The sequence below is a fragment of the Rattus norvegicus genome, chromosome 18 (genome assembly GCF_036323735.1).
Source record: "Rattus norvegicus strain BN/NHsdMcwi chromosome 18, GRCr8, whole genome shotgun sequence".
NCBI classification, from domain to species: Eukaryota; Metazoa; Chordata; class Mammalia; order Rodentia; family Muridae; genus Rattus; species Rattus norvegicus.
The window spans coordinates 76,085,378-76,107,696 of NC_086036.1; the positions used below are offsets into that span (position 1 = coordinate 76,085,378).

Genomic DNA, 22,319 nt, shown 5'->3' on the forward strand with positions numbered 1-22,319 from the left:
CCGCTCTCCAAGTCTTTACATCTCATCTGGTCAGTCGTTGGGATTAGTTTCCCTGAGCCGATGAAAACTTCAGGGTGGTATTATTATTATTATTATTATTATTATTATTATTATTATTATTATTATTATTATTATTTGCTATTCTTCTTCTTCTTTGAAATATACATTACAGTTTGTTCCTATTAAACTTTACCTCATTCATTTTTATTTCCCCTTTTGGTGAGCCTGTCAGATGCCATAGAACCTTAGATTTACTCTGTTTCCTTATCTCCTTGGACAGATAGAAACTTGACTGGTTGGGTGGCTCATCCTTAGTATGGGTCTTGTCTTTAAAAGCACGCACACACACACACACACACACGCACACACACATGCACACACACGTGTGCTGTAACACAGCACTGCACCACAGTGATGTCAGTGTTTCTGACAAGAACCATCATCTGTGGGCCGAGGTTTCACACTAGCACCAATGCTGGTCCCCACTTGGCTATTCTATCCATCCAGCATTTCCTATGTGTTTTAGAAGGATGCCAGCATTGACTTCCTGTCCTTTGAAATTGAAATCTAATTGGTGGCACACTTAAACTGGTGAGTCAGTCTGCTACCAGTGTCACGCACGTACCAAAACAGAACAGGAAAGACACCCTAATGTGATTTCACCCCCAGTATCCACTGCTCCCATCTGTGCTTTGGAGATCAGTGCAAGTAAGCCCTGGTTGCATAGGAGTCCGTGTATCCTTTACCTCTCTCTGAGTGTCCTTGCGTGTAGACTGAGAGCAATGGTGAGAGTTCAGTGTTGTTCCCTTTGCTAAGCTAATGAGTTAATGGGAATGCCAGGCCCGCTGGCAACAGAGAAAAAGGTTACAAAAACACCGAAATAAAAGTTACGTGTATTGCAACAATGTTTCAGGGGTGTTGCTACACCTGAGGGATCTTGAGACGTAGGATTCAGTAGACATGGTTACCAGTCCAGCTTCCTGCCCCAGGACCCATGGTATCTTGGGCAGCTCCACAGAAAGTGATTAGGGAGGACACAGGACACTGTTGGCTGGGTAGCCCTGGGAAGTTGATGGGAGGCGGTGGTGAATCTGCCAACATGGGCTTATGCTGCAAATTTGCTTTGGTTTTCCTAAATGATATGAAGTTGATGTTTGGGTGAGGTTTGTGCTTTGGGAAAGCCACGGTTTTATGAAGGAGTAATGTTTCAGAATGGTTTCTGTCTAGAGAAGATAATTATAGAAAAATTCAACTTGTGAAAAAAAACCACAAAAGGGAACATAGCAAACTTCCTGCAGCTCTGTCATCCAAACTTCACCACTGTTAACATTTTGGCACCAATTTTGACATCAAAACATCCTAGTCATTTTTACATAAAGAATACTTTTGGTTCATTAATATAAAAAATAATATTATAACATATGCTGGTTTCACCACCAAACAGGCAGCACACGCCCCTAGCGTTTCCACTGTCCCACAGGAAAGTTAAGAGTTACTTAAACAGAATTCCAGTCTGTGACTTGTACCAGGCCTTATTAATTGACACGGTATTCTCTCCAACATTCCACTCTCAAAGATCTTTACCTTCACAGACATATTTGGGTCCCTTTCATGACTACGTTAACATATTACCAAAATCCAACTGGTGTATTACTAGCAAATAATTACAGAAGTAAATGGTGCCTGGATCTGAAATTGAAAATTGATTTCTTTGAAGAAATAGGAAATTATGAGCATGTTTGCCTCTCCGTCTTTGCAAACACTGGCCTGTGGGGCAGGGACATATTTTATTTTTACATCATTGATCCTTTGCACAGAGCCTGTGGTGAGTGCTTGTAAGTTAAGTGGTTTGCCTCAGTGAGGAGATGAGTGGATACTGTTGTGAGTTGCATGTCATAAAGTAAATAGAGGCACAATAAACTTGTAGAAACAGTGAGCCCATAAAGATTAGCATACCAGGGAACTGCAACCCGGAAGTTGCCTCAGGAACCAAGGGAGGCTGTTACAAGACCAATCAATACAGTGTAGCAAACAACAGAAGTCTGATTGGTCATGATGGTGGAACGGCATAGACAGCGTCTCTCTCTGCTGGAAAGCACTTGTTACGTAACACGACTGCCAGAGCTTAGGCTCTGTTTCTCTTTAACACAGGCATTTGCGAGTCACAGCCAAGTGTTCCTGGTGTTTGCAAACCAAGTGTGCTGGGTCACTTCAGAGGCCTGCCTGGTTCCGTCTGCTCAGGATTCTTCAGGCTTGGGACTCCATTTTTATCTAACATGAGCGCATATCAAGTTTCTTTCGTTGCTGGCGTTTTTCTAAATCGGTGGTTTTTCTCCTAGACATTTAACTATACTTTTCACTTCTTGGCTGCTTTTCAAAGGAAGATGATCTTCTCGTTCTGTTGCTATTAACAGTTCCAATGAGATCCAATTAGACACTGTGCACTTTGCAGTGGGCAGTTCTGTGGCTCTTACCAGGTTCATAGCCACCTCTAAGGTTTTCTATGCCTGTCGTCCATAAAGGAACTCTGGACCCTTCTCCCACTCTGGGTACTTGTGGTCCTTTCTGTTCATCGTGTCTCTTTCTGGATCAGTGCTTGCGGAGCCTGAAAGAGCTTGTTCCCTTGGGCCATGTATGCAACCTGCTCTTGGCCAAATGTCCACATAGGGCACTTGTGTTCTTTTCTAAGTCTGCCTTTCTCTGGAGTCCCCATGGTTCTGGATGACACAGCTCTGCTTCTAAAGCCTGAGCCCCCTCTGCCACTGGCCTTGCTTCTGTGAATGCAGAGCAGAGTCCTCTGTGAGCTTCAACATCCCCACAGCCTGCCAGTCTTTCCCTGTGCTCCGTGGATGTGTGTGATCATCTGTTGTTCTGGTCTCCGGTTTTTCTTTCTGTCAACTGCTTGCAGCTTTCCACACCTTCCCTCTGTTACACAATTGCTCCGAATGCTCCTCTCCCATCGGAGCGCTCGTCTGCCAGCCACACCCGTTCCTTCTTCTCTCAGCCATGCAGCGTTTGATGGATCAAACGTTCTTCATCCCAGGGAATTTGTTCTCTCTTTGAGCTTTCTCAAGTTCCCACCTTTGTTCACTACTTTGAATCCTATAGCCTGGACTCCACGCCACCTCCACGTTTATCCTCCCTATGTGTCCTTACCTCGTCTGGGCTCCAACAGGAGACAATCGAACTCACCCCTTCAGCTTGTCTTCCCATCCCTGAGCATGGACTTTGCAAGGCAGAGCTCCTTCTGTCATTTGTGCATGTGCCTGCACGCAGAAGCAGTATGCGGTCTCACTGAGGAAAGCCATGTGCTCCTGAAATCTGTGGAAACTGAAATCCTGTCTGCCTACCTGCATGAGAGTCCTGCAGAGAGGAGAGTCCCCTGTGTACCGCTTCTGCAGAGAGGTCCTCTCTTTCTTCTTCTCTGGGATACGCAGCTAGTTTTTCACTTAGCTTTTGCAAGGGAGGGGTTTCTCACCTTGAATCTTCTTATCCAGGGGACAAGGAAAAAGTCACCTGCTTCATCTGTGACAGGGTCCCTCCCTATCCCCCTGCAGTGTGCATCTATGTTGTGGCTGAACCCAGGCAGCATTGCTATATGGTGTTAAGCTTGTGAACTTACATGATCAAGGTCTAGGGAAGGAATCACATAACATTCACAATACAGCTTAAGTTTTTGTATATGAGTGTGTGCCTGCTTGTACAGATGTTTGCCACATGTGTGCTTGGTACCCACAGAGGAGAGAAGAAGGGGTCAGATCCCCTGGAACTGGAGTTATGGATGGTTCTGAGTTACCTGGTAGGTTCTGAGAACTGAACCCAGGACCTCTCTCTACAAGAGCAACAAATGCTCTTAACCATTGAGCCATCTCGCCATCCTCACAACACAGCTTTTGCTATTCAAAATTGTGCCCAGCAAGCATCTGGAGTTTCTTCTCCAGCGTCGCATTGCTCTCTGGTGGAACACGGGACTCTTCACTGTCAGTACTGCGATGCTGACTGGTTAGCATTCAGAACTCCCAGTGCTTAGAAGCAGTCTCAAGCTCGGCAGAGTCACGTTGAAGTATTTGCTTTGCCTCGTGCTGACTGGTAAGTGAATGAGGTTCCTGGTGATGGACATCTGCTTTCTCCACATCCCACGGAAATAGAGACATTCCAAAGACAGTCTCCTGCCCTGCACGTAATGGAACCCCACTCTGCATTTGGGGATAGATCATTGTCTGTCTTCAATCTATTAAATTTACCTGCTCACATGTCACATCAAGGAATGCCAGCCGCCCCCGCCCCAAGTCAGATGTTCTGGACACAGATGTTTCAAATAGTTATTGTTATTGAGAGGCTTGAGGCTAGAGAACTGTCAAAGAAGAGAACATTTTGGGTATTCAGCCTTGTGAAAAGTCAAATTCACTGGACAGTTAAAAAGGAAGCTAGAGAGAGAGAGAGAGACAGAAACAGAGACAGAGATAGAAAGACACACACACACACACATAGAGAGAGAGAGACAGAGATAGAAAGACACACACACACACAGAGAGAGAGAGATAGAAAGACACACACAGAGAGAGAGAGAGAGAGAGAGAGAGAGAGAGAGAGAGAAAGGGAGAGAGACAGAGACAGAGATAGAAAGAGAGAGAGAGAGAGAAAGAGAGAGAGAGAGAGAGAGAGAACACAGTGCCTGTAGGCTTCTGCTCCTCCCTTAAAATGATCTTTAATTTTTTTTTTCCTCCTGGGCTCAGTCACAGAACAAAGACCCAGCACCTAAAGAGAGCCTGGACTGTGAGAGCACAGCCTTCTCACCCCCAGAACCCAATTAGAACATAACCATTCTCCATGAGTGAACAGCTACCAGCAGGGGTTTCCTGCCAGTGAGAGAGATGGTCACCTTCCTGTGGAAGTTAATGAACCTGCAGAACTGTAAGAAAGGCCAGTCCTTCCTGCAGTAAGGCTGGGGCGCAGAAGGGGTCTGGAGAAGATTAGGCAGAAACAAGAGAGGCGCAGACAGCTGAGCATTAATGGCCGCTCTGGCCACAGGGCTGTAGGGGTGAGGAGGGACTACCCCAGACTTGCCCCTAAATTCCCAGCCTGCTGCTGGGATGCTGTTGGGCTAACTTCCCAACTTCCTCATGGGGCTCCTGAAGTCTTCAACAACGTTTACATCTGAGACTGTATTACAGAGCTGCTTTCACAATGCTGAGAGATCAGAACCATCGGAACCAATACAGTAGATTAATTTGGTAGATTACGTGATAACCACAGGATACTCAGACATAGGCACCCACTAAAAGTATTCCCAGAAGTTGGACACAGCAGTGCACATGTATGATTTCAGTGCTTGGGATGTGGAAATGGAGATCACGTGTTTAAGGTCACCATCAGCTACATAACCAGTTCAAGGGGGCAGCCTGGGCTACGTGAGACCTGGTCTCAAAAGGACCCCAAAGCAAACATTAACAGAAAAATCCAAAGAATGTCTTATAGCACTGGCATAATGTGTGACACTGTGGTGAAAGGCATTTGCCAAACTATGTGGCCTGAGGTCTACCGCATGGGAGAGTAGACCTCGAGTCGGGATGGGACAGGCGCAGCTGTTAGTAAGTTGATGGGACACCTCCCCTACTGTCTCACTTCGCCATCTCTGGGAACTACAAGACTCTTGAACTTCACTCTCTTGCTCCGTGATTCCGAACTTTGTGCAATTGTCCAGCGAGGGTGCTGGGTACCTGAGGGACTCTAGAAGTACTTGGTAGCACAGGCCACCCCATGTGGATAAGAACACAGGGCAGGAATCTGTGCTCTGGGGGACCCTTCAGGATTTGAGTGACTCTGTTTCCCTTTGGCCTCTCTGTGTCTCTCATATTTTCTACAAGGAACTTTGGTGACGCCTGTAGTCATGCACAGTGAGAAGTGTCCAACGATTGAAGGATCCTGCCATCCTCTAGTCACCCCATTTCTGCAGACAGTCCTGAACCCACCCCGCAGTTGACTTTTGTGGGGTATCCTGTGGTGTTCTCTTCTGATAGGCAGAGTGGACCCCAATGCATGGAGGCCTCAGTAATGTTTCCTAACAGATACCTTATAATTTAGTAAAATACTAAGAATTTAAAGTACTATTCTTAACTATGGAGCAACTGAATGACTATTAAAAAAAAACAATAAAAACAGAAAGAACTCCTCCCCCCCACCCCAATTTATAAGACTTCCTTACACTGATTTTAAAAAGGAAAAGGACCACATTAAACCAACACCAGGCTTTCTGAAACCCTCTGGTCTGCCCCCTGAGGTTTTAACTGTGGTTTCATGTTTCATTGCAACATCTTGCCTTTCACTAAGGCTGGACTCTTACTTGAAATTGAGGAACACTTTCAAACCCACGTGATGTGTGCAGACCTCCATCGCCAACATTCAGGGGTGACGGTAAGCCATGCTGCCCTTCCTTCTCCTTTGTCCCAACTCAGCTGTCAATGCTCCCATGCCCCCCACCCCCCCAGTGACTCTGAGCTGTGTTGTAATAACTCTATTCAAGTAAACGTTCTGGCAGGACTCTTGGGGAGGCTCTGACTGGGGCTCAAATGCTCTGTCCCAAAGCATGGGGAATACTGAGATGTTGGGGAAATGGGTTGGCTCAGCAGAACCACGTGCTTCAGGTTTCTGAGGAAGTAGGGTCTGACGGGGACTGAGGCTCTTGTGGAACCAGTGAGCGTGGCCCAGGTGGCACAACACTGCTGAATTGCAGTGATGAGTACACCTGGCTCTCGGCCTCCATTGGAAGGGCCATCCGGGAGGAGCTACTGGCAGAGGTGTCTTCTGCCCTGATGATCTTTGAGGGGGCTCTACACTGTGCAACGTCCCTTTTCCGAATTCTCCATTAGAGTAAAACTATATTTATACACTGCGCACTAAAGCTGAGCAGAGATTCGATGTCACTTAAATTAATGTTAGCAACTACTTGGCCCCGCTCTCCTTTCGCAGGTGAGGAAAGCTTAGAATCCTCTCAAATATAATTGGGAGAAAGAAATAGGCAAAGCCCTCCTTTGTGCCCGTGCTCGCAGGCCTGACTGTTCATTACGACGAAGGGAAACATGATCCTGACGATGACCACGGGAGAAAACGGGCTAAGAAGCGACCGCAGGCAGGCGAGGACCTTCGGTCCCCTTCCCAGGCCTGTGGACCGGCCCTAACTGTGCAAGCTAGTGACGGCCCTAATAGTCCTCAAATTCCCCAACCTGCAATACGGGGATTGCAGGAGCTAAAAATAGAGCCGTGAAGAGCTCCGGGGTAATGACTGCAGCCTGCCTTTTCCCTGCTCGGAGCTAAATAGTTCCACTTCCGCTAGCAATTTTTCTAAGGCTATATCCGCCAGCAGTCTAATCGACTGTGAGGCTGCGGATTACCCGCCCCGAGACTTCCCTCTTCTCTCGCATTGTGGGTCCAGAGCGCAACCCAGTCCTGGATCTGTCAGAATCGAGGCTGGATAATGGGGAGGAAGCAGGCGCGTTCCTGAAGAGACGACCGTCTCCAGTGGAATAGAGTTTCAACATATCTCAGAGAAAGCCTTCTTCTCATCAGGCAAGAGTGAACAGGGGCACAGCATGAGTGTGTATCTGTCTGTCTGTCCTCCACAGACACTTTACTGTAGCTTAATCGCTGTGACCTGCCAACATCCCAGGAGCGCCTGCTCTTGTAGCTGTGGAAGCTGTCGAGTAGATTTCCCTTATTGTAGAAGAACTACGCTTCCCTTAACTTCACACAGCAGCTGGTGCTCTGTCAGGGGTTCTGCCTTTGAGGAACTGCTCTTCCTAGAGGCGAGAAAGTCTCCTAGACAAGTGACAGATGGGACTGAGGAAATGCCCTTCAGGATGGATTGTTCTTTGACCCTCTCTTCCCGGGTGGACTTCCTGTTGTCTTGAAACCTGCAGGCCCAAGTGATCTGAAGGAGGGAACCAACCGCAAGGGGCCTCTTGGGTGCCTTCACTCTGAGTGATATCACAGGTGGGCCCAGGGGCAAACCCCTAGATATACAGTCGGTCTTCCATTCTCCTCCCCTCCCCCAGTCAGCTCTCTCCGTTGCTACAGCTTTCCACAAGTCCAGAGGCTTTCCAGCTTCCTGCCTCCTTCTTTTCCAAGGCACTGACCTCTCTTCAGTCACCCTTACCCATCAGTTCTGTGTCTGTCTAGAAATCTCCCAGGCCATGGCTTACTTCCTATCTAGAAAGTGCTGAGTAAGATCAGGCCCAGTGAAGGCTTCTCCACACCTCTGCCCCAGTTTGCAAAGTGACAGCTCACCGGAAAGGTCAAATCTGAGCTTGTGAGTTTCTTTCTCCAAACTCCCTTCCTGCCTGGAGGGAGTCAATCCAGGGCCATTTCTACACTGCCTTGGGCTGCTCTCCAGCTCAGCTCACTCGGAGCTGGGTCATCTGGCCTTTGGGCCCATCTATTTTCAAGCCCTGAAGAAGAGATAAACTGACAGCCAAAATATTAATATTTGAGGCCGCCGTGGACCGACTGCTTCATAAATACTGCTGAGTCGGGGGTTTATACCATCCCTTAGCTTCTCTGGCTTATGGGAGTGCAGGTGACTTGGTGTGCGGCCCATGACCTGTCCCTCACATAGCAGTCAAGTAGCGCATGAGGGAAGTGCTTAAATAGCCTTGTGCCTTTTGAATATATCTCTCTCATCTCATCCCTCCTCCACCCCCCACCAACCCACACAGCCAACTCGGGCTCCTCCTGAAGCCTGTAGATCCTTCCAGATGGTTACATCTCTCAGAAGCAAAAGGAACGTACATCTCAGCCTGCCTGTGTACATGCACATGTCCCCACAGCTTATTGTCTGAAAGCAGTCTGTATTACGGCTGACTCCTATTTGAGGGGGGAAAAAATCCAAATTAGTAACTAAGTACTGTTTTTACTCTGCCACTCTTGGAAAGGAAACGTGGAGCCCGTCCACCTCTAGCTACAATCCAGCCTGGCTAGGCCCTATCGGTGGCAGAGTTTTTCTTGTCTCTCAAAAGACAGAAGGGGTGCCTCCCCTGGGTTAGTCAGTAGATGCAGTTAAAGCTGCATCAGTGTGTAACAACAGACACGTCCCGCTGCCCTCTCACATGTGAGAAGCCATCTGCTGAGAACTGGCATGAGGGCCCTCAGTACAGTGCGGTCACGCTTCAGTCTGAGCCTGAGCCCAACAGCTGACTTTGGCTCCAGACACATCCCCCAACTGCCATCACCAGCCTGGATTTTCAGTCACTTAGAAAGTGCAACAGTGTGATTTAGGGAGGTCCTGGGGTCCTGAGGTTGGGCCTCATCTAAATCTGTGCACCCTCCCCCAGGCAGGCTCCCTGGAGAAAGCCCACTGTCTTAGGGTTTCTATTCCTGCACAAACATCATGACCAAGAAGCAAGTTGGGGAGGAAAGGGTTTATTCAGCTTACACTTCCACATTGCTGTTCATCACCAAAGGAAGTCAGGACTGGAGCTCAAGCAGGTCAGGAAGCAGGAGCTGATGCAGAGGCCATGGAGGGATGTTACTTACTGGCTTTCTTCCCCTGGCTTGCTCAGCTTGCTTTCTTATAGAATCCAGGACCACCAGCCCAGGGATGGTACCACCACCATGGGCTGGGCCCTCCCTCTTGATCACTAATTGAGAAAATGCCTTACAGCTGGGTCTCATGGAGGCATTTCCTCAAGGGAGGCTCCTTCCTCTGTGACAACTCCAGCTTGGGTCAAGCTGACACACAAACCAGCCAGTACACGCACCATGTTGTTACCACTGATCATGGCAGGGATAGCACCTCCTGGGTTACCTCATTAGGCTGGCATTGTCTGCCCTTCTAATAGGAATACAAGATGGTCCATGAGCTCTACCTCACCCTGATGAACCAATCTCCTCTCTGAGGAGCTTCAGGGCCTGGACTTGGAAATGGTATTGGGAGGGCAGGTGGCCTCGATGATTCCACACTAAGCCAGCATCTCTTCCCACGATCTTACCTGTCCTGTATGCTTGCAGACATAAAGAAATGTGGGCACTACATTAGACCTTTCAAGCTCCACACCACTATCTATGACCCCTGTACCCTAAAACAAGGGCTTTGGCCAGGTGTGCTGACTGTAGCATCAAGAACGCCATCTTAAACCCACAGCACAGCGCCTTAGGCTTGTTGGGAGCAGAGTAAACAACAGGGCAGCTTTCTCTTGCTCTGTGGCCTCCCCTGAGTATCTTCTCTTTTTTCACTCACCATGTGACATCACTCACCATGTGACATCACTCACCATGTGACATCACTCACCATGTGACATCACTCATTGCGTGACATCACTCACCATGTGACATCACTCACCATGTGACATCACTCATTACGTGACATCACTCACCATGTGACATCACCCATCATGTGACATCACTCATCACGTGACATCACTCACCATGTGACGTCACTCATCATGTGACGTCACTCATCATGTGACATCACTCATCACGTGACATCACTCACCATGTGACATCACTCATCGTGCGACATCACTAATCATGTGACATCACTCATCATGCGACATCACTAATCATGTGACATCACTCATCATGCGACATCACTCACCATGTGACATCACTCACCATGCGACATCACTCACCATGTGACATCACTCACCATGCGACATCACTAATCATGTGACATCACTCACCATGTGACATCACTCACCATGTGACATCACTCATCATGTGACATCACTCACCATGTGACATCACTCATCAGGTGACATCACTAATCATGTGACATCACTCATCAGGTGACATCACTCACCATGTGACATCACTCACCATGTGACATCACTCACCATGTGACATCACCCATCATGTGACATCACTCACCATGTGACATCACTCACCATGTGACATCACTCATCATGTGACATCACTCACCATGTGACATCACTCATCACGTGACATCACTCACCATGTGACATCACTCATCACATGACATCACTCACCATGTGACACCACTCATCATGCGACATCACTAATCATGTGACATCACTCACCATGTGACATCACTCATCAGGTGACATCACTCATCACATGACATCACTCATCAGGTGACATCACTCACCATGTGACATCACTCACCATGTGACATCACTCATCATGTGACATCACTCATCATGTGACGTGAATGTTCTCCCCACACTCACTGCCGGGTGTCCACGCCACAGTCACACAACCCCATGTACCCTCTGTACACAAGAGCAGACCCAGGAGGTAAGGGAGTGAAGAGGAAGAAGAGGATGTGAAGGAAGAGACAAGGCCTGGTCCAGCTCTTCCGTTGGCTGGAGCTCCCTTACGCTTCCCTGATCCTGCTCCTTCCCTTCAGGTTACCTAAGAACAACTACAAACCTGAGCACTGTGTTTAGATATACAGTGATAATGGTCACTGGTCACTTCAGAGTGACAGGGGCACATCCAACAGGCTCCAGAGCACCAGGTACATTGTGTCTACAGCGGGGAGGCCAGGATAGAGTGGTCCGGGGACTTAGGGGGACTTCTGAGATTCCCCTGGGCCCTCTTACCAGCTGAGGTCCTTCTGTTCTTGTCACCATCTGACAGATTACAATCAAAGCATTGGACAACGGACATTTGTGTGCCATCACCCATGTCATGCCAGATGACACCATCGGTTATGACGTCATCTCACGTGATGCTACCTCCCCTGATATCACCGTTTGTGGTGCCGTACCATTTGATACCATCTCTGTGACAGCATCCTGTGTCATATTGTCTTGTCTCATGTGACGTTGCTTCCATGTTTGGTGCTGTTTCGTGCGATGTCATCCTGTATGACATGACTAGTTATTTCTGTGGGGTTCAGACCGTCCTCAGGGTGACTGTAGGATTTCCCTGTACCCCGATGTATGCCTCCCCACTTAGTAACATTTGTGAATGATTTGGTCGCCACTCAAAGACCTAAAGAAATTATTTTTTTATTACATTAAAAAATTTTAGTGTGTGTGTGTGTGTGTGTGTGTGTGTGCGTGTGTGTGTGCTCACGCGTGCGCACACATGTATGTATGCCAAGCCACATATGTGGAGGTCAGAGGACAACTTGTGGAAGTTATGCTACTTGGTTCTCCACAATGTGCATCCTGAGGATTTGAACTCAGGGCTTGGCAGAGGTGACTTTACCCATTAAGCCATGTCACTGACTTGGAAAGTCTTTTTTTTTTTTTTTTCCGTTTTTGCATCTGAAGGAATGTTAATTCCAGGTGTGCTTTGATGATAACATTGTATTTGATTGCTGTTACAATAGCAACAATGTACTGGTTAGTTTTTATCAACTTGATACAAACCAGAGTCACTTGAAAAACAGAGAAACTATAGAATTTCTACGGGACATTTTCTTTTTAAAGATTTATTTATTTTGTTTTGCGTAGTGAGTGTTTGCCCACACACATGTTATTTGAAAGGTCTAAAAGAAGGGATTAGAACCCCTGGAATGGGCTGTGCACTGCCACACAGGTGCTGAGAACTGAACCTGGGTCCTTGGTCAAGAGCACCAACTGCTCTTAAACCACTGAACCATCTCGCCAGCCCAAGTGAGGCAGCTTCTTGATTGCTAATCGCCAGGCCATGGTGGGCAGGGCTCTCCTCATCAGGCAGTCCTGGCTGTGTGGGAAAGCTCACTGAGTGTGAGCTGGTGGGTGCAAGCTGGTAAGCAACTTTCCTCCACGGTTTCTGCTTTGAGCTTCTGCCCTGGCTTCCCTGATAAGCTGTACTGGTGGCTGAAATAAGCCCTTTACTCCCCAAGTTGCTTTTGGTCAGAGTGTTGTGTTTTTGTTTCTTTGTTTTTTTGAGGGGGGTTGTTCTTTGTTCATTTGGTTGGTTGGGTTTTGTTGTTGTTCTTTAATCATAGCAAAGAAAGCCAGCTGGAACAAGCAATGAGTCACTCTTTTAAAAGACCACAGTGGGGGTCCCCATTGGAGGAGTTCGAGAAAGGATCGAAGGAGCTGAAGGAACTTGCAACCCCATAAGAACAACAATACCAACCAACCAGAGCTCCCAGGGACTAAGCCACCACCCAAAGACTACACATGGACAGACCCATGGCTCCGGATGCATATGTAGCAGAGGATGGCCTTGTTGGGCACCAATGGGAGGAGAAGCCCTTAGTCCTGCCAAGGCTGGATCCCCCCAGTGCAGCGGAATGTCAGGGTGGGGAGGTGAGGAGTGGGTGGTTGTGGGGGGACACCCTTATAGAAGAAGGGGGAGGGAGAATGTCCTAGGGGGTTTATGGATGGGAAACCAGGAAAGGGGATAACATTTGAAATGTAAATAAAAAATCTAATAATAATAAGAAGAAGAAGAAGAAGAGGAGGAGGAGGAAGAGGAGGAAGAGGAAGGAGGAGGAGAAGAAGAAGAGGAAGAGGGGGAAGAGGAAGGAGGAGGAGGAGAAGAAGAAGGAGAAGAAGAAGAAGAAGAAGAAGAAGAAGAAGAAGAAGAAGAAGAAGAAGAAGAAGAAGAAGAAGAAGAAGAAGAAGACAATGACAGTGTTTAAGAAAACCAGAATGATTTCCATGAAACCCAAGGCAGGAGCTCTTTGACTCTTTTTGTTATTTTGTCTTTTTTTTTTCCAGAGCTGAGGACAGACAGGGCCTTGCACTTGCCAGGCAAGCTCTACCACTGAGCTAAATCCCCAGCCCCACTCTTTGGCTCTTTAAGGAAACAGCATCACCAATGGGTTTAATATGAGGACTGGCCTGGTGGGCCATGGACACAGCCTCAAGAGCACATGTTGATGGATTAATAATGGCTGAGCTCTGGTTAAATGCACTGAAGAGGTTTTTCTAATGGGAAGAACTGAGGGGTAGGCTTTCAGCAGGCATCTTTGAGGAGTGTAAACCATGGTCAGTCAGGAGGATCTGCTGATTGGGATCATAAGCCCCCAGGCAGCCTATGGCTACAGATCTTGGACAAGCCAGGGCCTTGCCTGTTCCTACAATGCCTCTTGAAGAATCAGCAACAGCAGCGATGGTTGTCTACTGGGCAGTTTCGGTACCTTGATTCTGACAAGCACTGCTACCACAGCGGTCCCTTGGATATGAATTTAGTTTGAGCATCTGAGTAGCTGAGGCTTGGACAACCCAATGAGCTACCCACAGCTCACAGGCAGGAGGAACAACTCCTCGATGGAGAGTCCAGCCGCCATCAGCGGGAGCACGAGGAAAGCCTTTGTTCAGATTGGCCAAGGGTTGGTCATCTGCCTTCTTGTTTCCTCTTCTAGCAAATGGTAATCAAGACCCCCTCCTCACCATGCCAGGCCCTGTGTCGCCTGCTGTGACTAATTTGGCCACCAAACAGTAGGCTGTGTGACCTTAAGGGCTTGGCTAACAACAGGTCAGTATGCGGATTTTGAAAATGTTTATTTTAAGAGCAGTTGTGCGGCTAGACAGGCAGAGTTCTGAGAGAGAAAAGGACCCCGTGGCAGGAGGGTAGCGCTTAAGCTTGGATTGTGACCCGGCTTAATTGTCCTGTATTTGCAGTGGAGCGGCTGGAAAATTCCTTATCCCTCAACACCTACAAGCCAGAGATTACTAGGACCAAAAATAAAAAGACGCCCCACAGCTTTCCAAACAGGTACAACCTTGATTGAAGGCTCCCCCGAGACTCCCCCAGTGTGCCTGGCAGGAACTCCGAGAAGACAGCCGCAATTACAGAAGCATTTGCTAGCGAGAGGAAAGAAAAAAAATCAAATGCTGCTGGCTTTAAAATGCTCTTGTCAGATTGGATTCGAGCCAAGTTATAAATGTGTGGATTTGGATTTTAGAAGGAAATTCAGCAGCCCAGGGCTGCAAGAGTAAAAGCCAGTCCCACAGAAGGGAGAGTGTGGATATCAACAGGGAGAGGACGTCTTTCCAGATATAACGAGTACACACACCCGGCCTTGAAACACGAGGGAGAGTCTTCTCAATGGGAGACAGGTCCAGAAACTGCACCTCCCCACCAGAGACAGACCCGGCCAGCCCAGAGCAGCTGCTGTTACTCACAGAGGCCTCTGGTTTCCTTCAAGGTAGAACAGGAGTTTGTCCCCAGCTGAGGTACTGTCCTACCTCTTACACTCCAGCAGAGGACAAGGCTGCTCCCACCCCAGCCACATGGAGGGGTGAGCCTGGTGTGCGGGCCTGGATTCTTCCCAGCACAGGAGCTCAGCTGTCATTGCTGCTGCCTGCTCTCCACACAGCTACACAGCAGCACCGTGGAGAAGGGGCTACCTCTGGAGAGAAAAAGTCAGAGACCAAGCAGCCCAATACTTAGGACAGTGGTTCTCAACCTGTGGGTCTTGACCCCTTTGGGTCAAATGACCCTTTCACAGGGGTCGCCAAATACCATTCTGCATATCCAATGCTTACATTCTAATTCAAAATGGCAGGAAAATTACAGTCATGAAGTCGAAATAAAAATAATTTTATGACTACAAAGCTTCTGAAAGGCAAAGGACACTGTTGTTAAGACAAAACGGCAATGAACAGATTGGGAAAAGATCTTTACCAATCCTACAACTGATAGAGGGCTTATATCCAAAATACACAAAGAACACAAGAAGTTAGACTGCACAGAGACAAATAACCCTATTAAAAATGGGGTTCAGAGCTAAACAAAGAATTCACAGCTGAGGAATGCTGTATGGCTGAGAAGCACCTAAAGAAATGTTCAACATCTTTAGTCATAAGGGAAATGCAAATCAAAACAACCCTGAGATTTCACCTCACACCAGTGAGAATGGCTAAGATCAAAAACTCAGGGGACAGCAGATGCTGGCGAGGATGCGGAGAAAGAGGAACACTCCTCCATTGTTGGTGGGATTGCAGACTGTACAACCATTCTGGAAATCAGTCTGGGGGTTCCTCAGAAAATTGGACATTGAACTACCTGAGGACCCAGCTATACCTCTCTTGGGCATATACCCAAAAGATGCCCCAACATATAACAAAGACACGTGCTCCACTATGTTCATCGCAGCCTTATTTATAATAGCCAGAAGCTGGAAAGAACCCAGATGCCCTTCAACAGAGGAATGGATACAGAAAATGTGGTACATCTACACAATGGAATATTACTCAGCTATCAAAAACAATGACTTTATGAAATTCATAGGCAAATGGAGGGAACTGGAAAATATCATCCTGAGTGAGGTAACCCAATCACAGAAAAACACACATGGTATGTACTCATTGATAAGTGGATATTAGCCCAAATGCTCGAATTACCCTAGATGCACAGAACACATGAAACTCAAGAAGGATGACCAAAATGTGAATGCTTCACTCCTTCTTTAAAAGGGGAACAAGAATACCCTTGACAGGGAATAGGGAGGCAAAGTTTAGAACAGAGGCTGAAGGAACACCCATTCAGAGCCTGCCCCACATGTGGCCCATACATATACAGCCACCAAACTAGGTAAGATGGATAAAGCAAAGAAGTGCAGGCTGACAGGAACCGGATGTAGATCGCTCCTGACACACACAGCCAGAATACAGCAAATACAGAGGTGAATGCCAGCAGCAAACCACTGAACTGAGAATAGGACCCCCGTTGAAGGAATCAGAGAAAGAACTGGAAGAGCTTGAAGGGGCTCGAGACCCCATATGTACAACAATGCCAACCAACCAGAGCTTCCAGGGACTAAGCCACTACCTAAAGACTATACATGGACTGACCCTGGACTCTGACCTCATAGGTAGCAATGAATATCCTAGTAAGAGCACCAGTGGAAGGGGAAGCCCTGGGTCCTGCTAAGACTGAACCCCCAGTGAACATGATTGTTGGGGGGAGGGTGGTAATGGAGGGAGGATGAGGAGGGAAACACCCATATAGAAGAGGAGGGGGAGGGGTTAGGGGAATGTTGGCCCGGAAACCCGGAAAGGGAATAACAATTGAAATGTAAATAAGAAACACCCAATTTAATAAAGATGGAGAAAAAAATAATTTTATGGTTGGGGGTCACCACAACATGAGGAACTGTATTAAAGGGTAGCAGCCTTAGGACGGCTGGGAGACACTGCTCTAGGAGGTTTGGAGAGAGTGGCTGAGCAGGGGTTTGGCACGTGGCAGGGAGAGAGGCATGGTTTCGCTTGCCAGAGCCCTTTGCTATATTTTGGTGCCAGGCATCCACGAGGGATGTTGCCCTCCCAGTTCTGGAAGCAAAGACGTTTGCCGGTTTATTGGCCCAAGGTGACGGCCAAGAATGGGTGCCAGAGGGCAGTAAGCCTTGGGATTGAGAGCAGCTGTCTTAAAAGTGTCGCCAACACAGGACAAGGCTGCGATGGCAAATTCTCACTATCTGCAGAGGCCTGGAGACCCCGTGCCTGTGGGATGTGACGCGTGGGGGATCACCCTCCTTAGCTGTTCTTAGCTGTTTACCATCATGGAATTAACCAAGTACTGTGGGGCGTTTTGTTCATAGCGTGATTCCTTACGGTTTATTTAACACACATACCCACACATGCATGTGCAGGTCAGGGAAATTCCAGAGAACCTTCATCGAATTCAATAGGAAGAAAGCTATCCCGGTAGATGGATGCAAGCTCACAGGTCTCTGTGAGGAACAGTGGATCCACCAGCACTGCCCGTGGGCTGTGGAAGCTTGGGGACACCTTCCTGAATCCTCAATTGCAGGCCTTTAGCCGGTTTCGCTCCTTGCAACGTGGTCTGGCTACTCCTGTGGACAGCGTTAGGAATGCAGGCTGAGTCCCAGCCCCGCCCCCTCCATCCCCTCCCCCACCCCTAACCCGGGATCAGGATCTCTGGCTGATTCCAAACAATAAAGGTGTGAGGAGCTTGAGCTCAGGGTCTCCGAGGGCTCATCTGACTGTGGGTTCGTTTTATTTTTGAGAAAGGAGGGGCGGGCTCTTCAAAGGCCATAAAGGGACCTCGCAAAGCTCCACGGAGTGGTTCTGGTCAGTGAGCAGAGGATTGTTACTATTGGATGCTAGCTCAGAGGGATACACAAGCGGCTAGGGCAGGCGCGGTCAGAGTGTTGGAGGCTCTCCCGAGTCAGAGAGCTATTATTATTAAAACTGAGCACTCATAAACTTCCAATTAAATATATTAAGAACAAAACTCATCGATTCCTAATTACTCCTCTAAGCCTTCTGAACGTAGCTACACTCCAGGAGGTCACTGAACAGTCGCACCGGTGTATGGAAGCTATGGAGTATGAACGAGGTTGGCTGCAGGACTCACGGGCGCCACCAGGCATGTGAGGTGCTGCCCAACAATGTTTGGTGAAGGAGTCTTGTGCATACATACATCTCGCCACACACACCTACCTCCGATATGAGCAGTGACCAGCCACCCTGTGTTTTCTCTGCATCCATGGGATATGCTTCTAGACAGACCTGCTACAGGCCTGGTGTACTGGCTGGTTCTGTGTGTCAACTTGACCCAAGCTGGACTTATCACAGAGGAAGGAGCGTCCCTTGAGGAAATGCCTCCATGAGACCCAGCTGTAAGGCATTTTCTCAATTAGTGATCAAGGGTGGGAGAACCCAGACCATTATGGGTGGTGCCATCCCTGGGCTGGTGGTCTTGGGTTCTATAAGAGAGCAAGCTGAGCAAGCCAGGGGAAGCAAGCCAGTAAATAACATCCCTCCATGGCCTCTGCATCAGCTCCTGCTTCCTGACCTGCTTGAGTTCCAGTCCTGACTTCCTTTGGTGATGAACAACAATGTGAAAGTGTAAGCTGAATAAACTCTTTCCTCCCCAACTTGCTTCTTGGTCCTGATGTTTGTGCAGGAATAGGAAGCCTGACTAAGACACCTGGGGAAGAGAGAAAAGCTCTCCTTTTATTGCTGAAGTCCCCAACCATGGCGTGGGCACCTTACACAACCAAGAATGTCCTCGAAATGTTCAAGAGGGTCATGAGTACTTGGGAGAGTGTGTGGATGGCCACAGTAGAGCAATTCAGAGGTCACAGGGACAGGTCGACCTTATGGCCTGAGCTCTACAGGTAGGATAGCATCTGGCATGGGACCCTCAGCTGTCTCCGTTACATGTCCCCACTTCCTATCAGTGCCACATACTCTCAACTCCATGGGTGAATATAAATGTCATGTTTCCATCTTCAATAGACCATGTAAGACGACTTCCTCATGTCTAGCATGCCAATGGCAAAGGAAACAATTGGCTGCTTGTGATGGTTTGCATATGCTTGGCCCAGGGAGTGGCACTATTAGAAGGTGTGGCCTTGTTGGAGGGAAGTGTGTCACTATTGGGGTGGGCTTGAAGACCCTCCTCCTGGCTGCCTGAGGATGCTCAGTCTGTTCCTGGCTTCCTTCGGGTGAGGATGTAGAACTCAGCTCCTCCTGCACCATGCCTGCCTGGATGCTGCAATGCTGCCGTGCTCCTGCCTTGATAATGGACTGAACCTCTGAACCTGTAAGCCAGCCCCAATTAAATGTTGTCCTTTATAAGAGTTGCCTTGGTCACGGTGTCTGTTCACAGCAAGAGGACCCTAACTAAGACACTGCTTGGATCCACGAGGACAGACCTGCTCACAAGGACAGTGGGCTTCCCACACCGAGGGCTGAGTGCTTCTGAAGCAGAGAAGCCAGGCTCGGGGGGGTATCCTCCCGTGTACCTGCTGGTGGGCGAGCCTGTTCACTCATCCTTTACCTGAAAGCTCCTCAGGCTGTGTGAGTGAAGCATCCTCAGAGAGCTCATTCCGCTTGCCCTGTGCCCCTCGGTGTCGAGCAAAGCTAGTCCCATCAGAACTCTTGACACGGCACAGTAAGCATCATGGCCCATCCCTGGGTTGTTAGAAGCCATGTCCTACAAGTCCCGTGCCTGGACTGACCTGGTTTCACTGGCAGCTGCAGCTCCTAGGAAGGACGCATCCTGGAGCCCAGCAGCTCCGAGAGCACCCAGGGACAGAGAGGACCACAGATCCCACCAGAAGCCAGGGGAGCCTCCTTGCTTTGTACCAGATATTAGCCCGAGCCAGCAGGGTGAGGGCAGGGAGTGAAGCCATGCACATGGGCTTCTGAGCCTCCCACATCTCTCAGTGGAAAGATCAGAAGGATCTTCTGCCCCCTGATGTGTGTCTAGGGTCAACTTCGTAACCAGCACTAACTGAACCTGTATTAAACATGCTGACGAATGAGACGGTAGCCTTCTGCAGAAGCCAGAGGCCTGAATGTAATCCGGTGTACACCAGCCATTGAACTTAGAATGTATGCAGTGCACAATGCATGAAGCCACTGGCTTGGTCTGCCAGTCAGGCTGGATGAGCAGGGTCTATCTAACACAGTGAAATCCTAGCTGAAGCAGGAAATGCCTGGGGCTAACACCGGGGTTGCTGAGCACTGGGATGCAGGCTTCACGCAACTCTACCTTTTTTCTATCATTGCTTTTGAACTGGAACCCGTGTGTGTGCCAGCGAGTGCTTGCCTGGCTATCCCCCGGGGCCTCTGGCTCTGGGTGTCCTGAAGTGGACTCTCTTTCCTCGGTAAAGAGCAAACTCGAGGCTTTTCTCCCTTGGGGTCTCCTCTGACTTCCAAGGTCGGGTTGTACATCGTGGAGGGGAGAGACTCCGTTTTTTTCTGACTCCAGATCACGAAGGTATTGTAGCATCCGCACTACCCCTAGGGGAATCACATCTCCATCAAACCGTGTATTTACACCGGCAGAAAGTTTCTCCTTCCTGGGTGGGCATGCTTACGGTCAAAGACCAGACAACAGACAACTATCACTGAGGAAACAAACTGGGATCTTCTGTCGAAGGGTTAAGACGTCCGTGGGCTTGGTTCTATTTTATTCTGCCCTGGAAGAAGTGGGGCAAACAGAAAAAGAGGCAGTTTCTATGCAGAAACGCAAAGGTGCTTGAGTTGGATACGGCCGTTCCTGATGCTCACCTCAGACTCTCTCTGTCTTTTTAGCTCTAGTCATAAGGTAAGAGCGTCTCTTGGCTTAAACTAAGTACTGTTGGGTCCTGGTTCATCATCTGGTGTCCTTCCTCTGAGGGTGAACAGCTGGGCACGCTTGTGGAGTTAGCATTTGACACTATATTCAAATCATTTCTTTTGTCCCCAGCTCTCCACTCTGGCTCTCGAGTTTCTCTGGCTCTTAGCACGGTGCCCAGGAGTAATCATATTTTCTGAGTGTGCGGAACTCCGTGTTGGCACACACATCTCCCTGTGGAGGTCGTGGATCTGTGTGTCCAGAGAAGGTAAGAGAGCTCTGATGTGACAACAGCCACCTCAATACCCTTCCAGCCGTATTCAGTCCAAATCCCAGGCCTTGGCTATGGTTCTGTCGTCACTGTGGGATGCCTCCAGTGGAGCTGAGGGTGCAGCCTCTCTTGAGCAGCATTTTTTTTTCTCCTGCTCTCAGCACTGACTTCCTGTAGAGGCCCATGCAATTCAGGGCTAATCCATGCTGCCACGCTGGTTGGCAGGCATGGACTCCACTTCCCAGAAGAAGAGCCTAGTGCCAGCTGCAAGTGGTGGGAAGTGGACCTGTTATCCACACTGGGGGATTCTGGGTCTTGTAGTCTGGTGTGGTGGCCATGGGTATTTGTACCCCAGGATTTATCCAGTGAACTGGGACACTTCAGAAGTTGTGGGTCACGGTGAGAAGGAGGTCCGTGGGACTACACATGCTGTGCTACTTAGAGGGGGTGTTGCCCCCCAGCCCACCATCGATTGTCTTCAAAGCTGGACATTGTGTTTCACATTATTTCCACTGCGTACGTACAACCAGAGGCCTACCCGCCGCCTGCAAGGATAAAGGACTGGCATTGCGTTGACCTCAACACTGTGGGAGAGGACTAATCCATGTGGATAAAGTAACAGATCATTTAGATGCCGCTGGTGGGCATGGCTGGATCCAGCGAACGCTTTTTCTCAAAATGCACAAATGTGTTTATGAAGGAATAAATGCAAACGAAAGGCAAGTCCCTGTGCCTGTGCGTTTTGTATTTATATCTTTTTCTGTGGCTGAAATGGAAAAACCACGGCTAACTGTACATGCATGATTTGTGTTGTATACAGTGTGCATTTTTCATATTCAGTTTTCTAAACGGGCTGCAAATATTGAATGTGTTCACTGGCAAACATCAGGATGGATGTTTGCTGCTGCTGCATTTCTTAGAGCTCATTCTCTCAGCTCAGAAGGGGCCTCTGATTCTGTTTTTTCCCCTCGGTTATCAGCCCCAGTGGTCCCCAGAGTGGACAAACAACTCCTCCCGTCTAGGGCACACGGAGGGTGTACAGCATTAGGCTTTCCCTACGGGATGTTTTCAATAAGACCAAGGGCCACAGCTCCAGGCAGGATGGAGAAGC

At 48.6% G+C, this 22,319-nt stretch overlaps 1 long non-coding RNA gene across 1 annotated transcript; it reads left to right on the forward strand.

Moving 5' to 3' along the window:
• Positions 1-6,393: 6,393 nt before the first annotated feature.
• LOC134482964 (uncharacterized) lies at positions 6,394-21,929 on the forward strand. The gene is made up of 2 exons (XR_010059745.1): positions 6,394-11,470; positions 11,593-21,929. It is a non-coding gene; the product is annotated as an uncharacterized LOC134482964 (long non-coding RNA).
• The last annotated feature ends 390 nt before the right edge of the window (positions 21,930-22,319 follow it).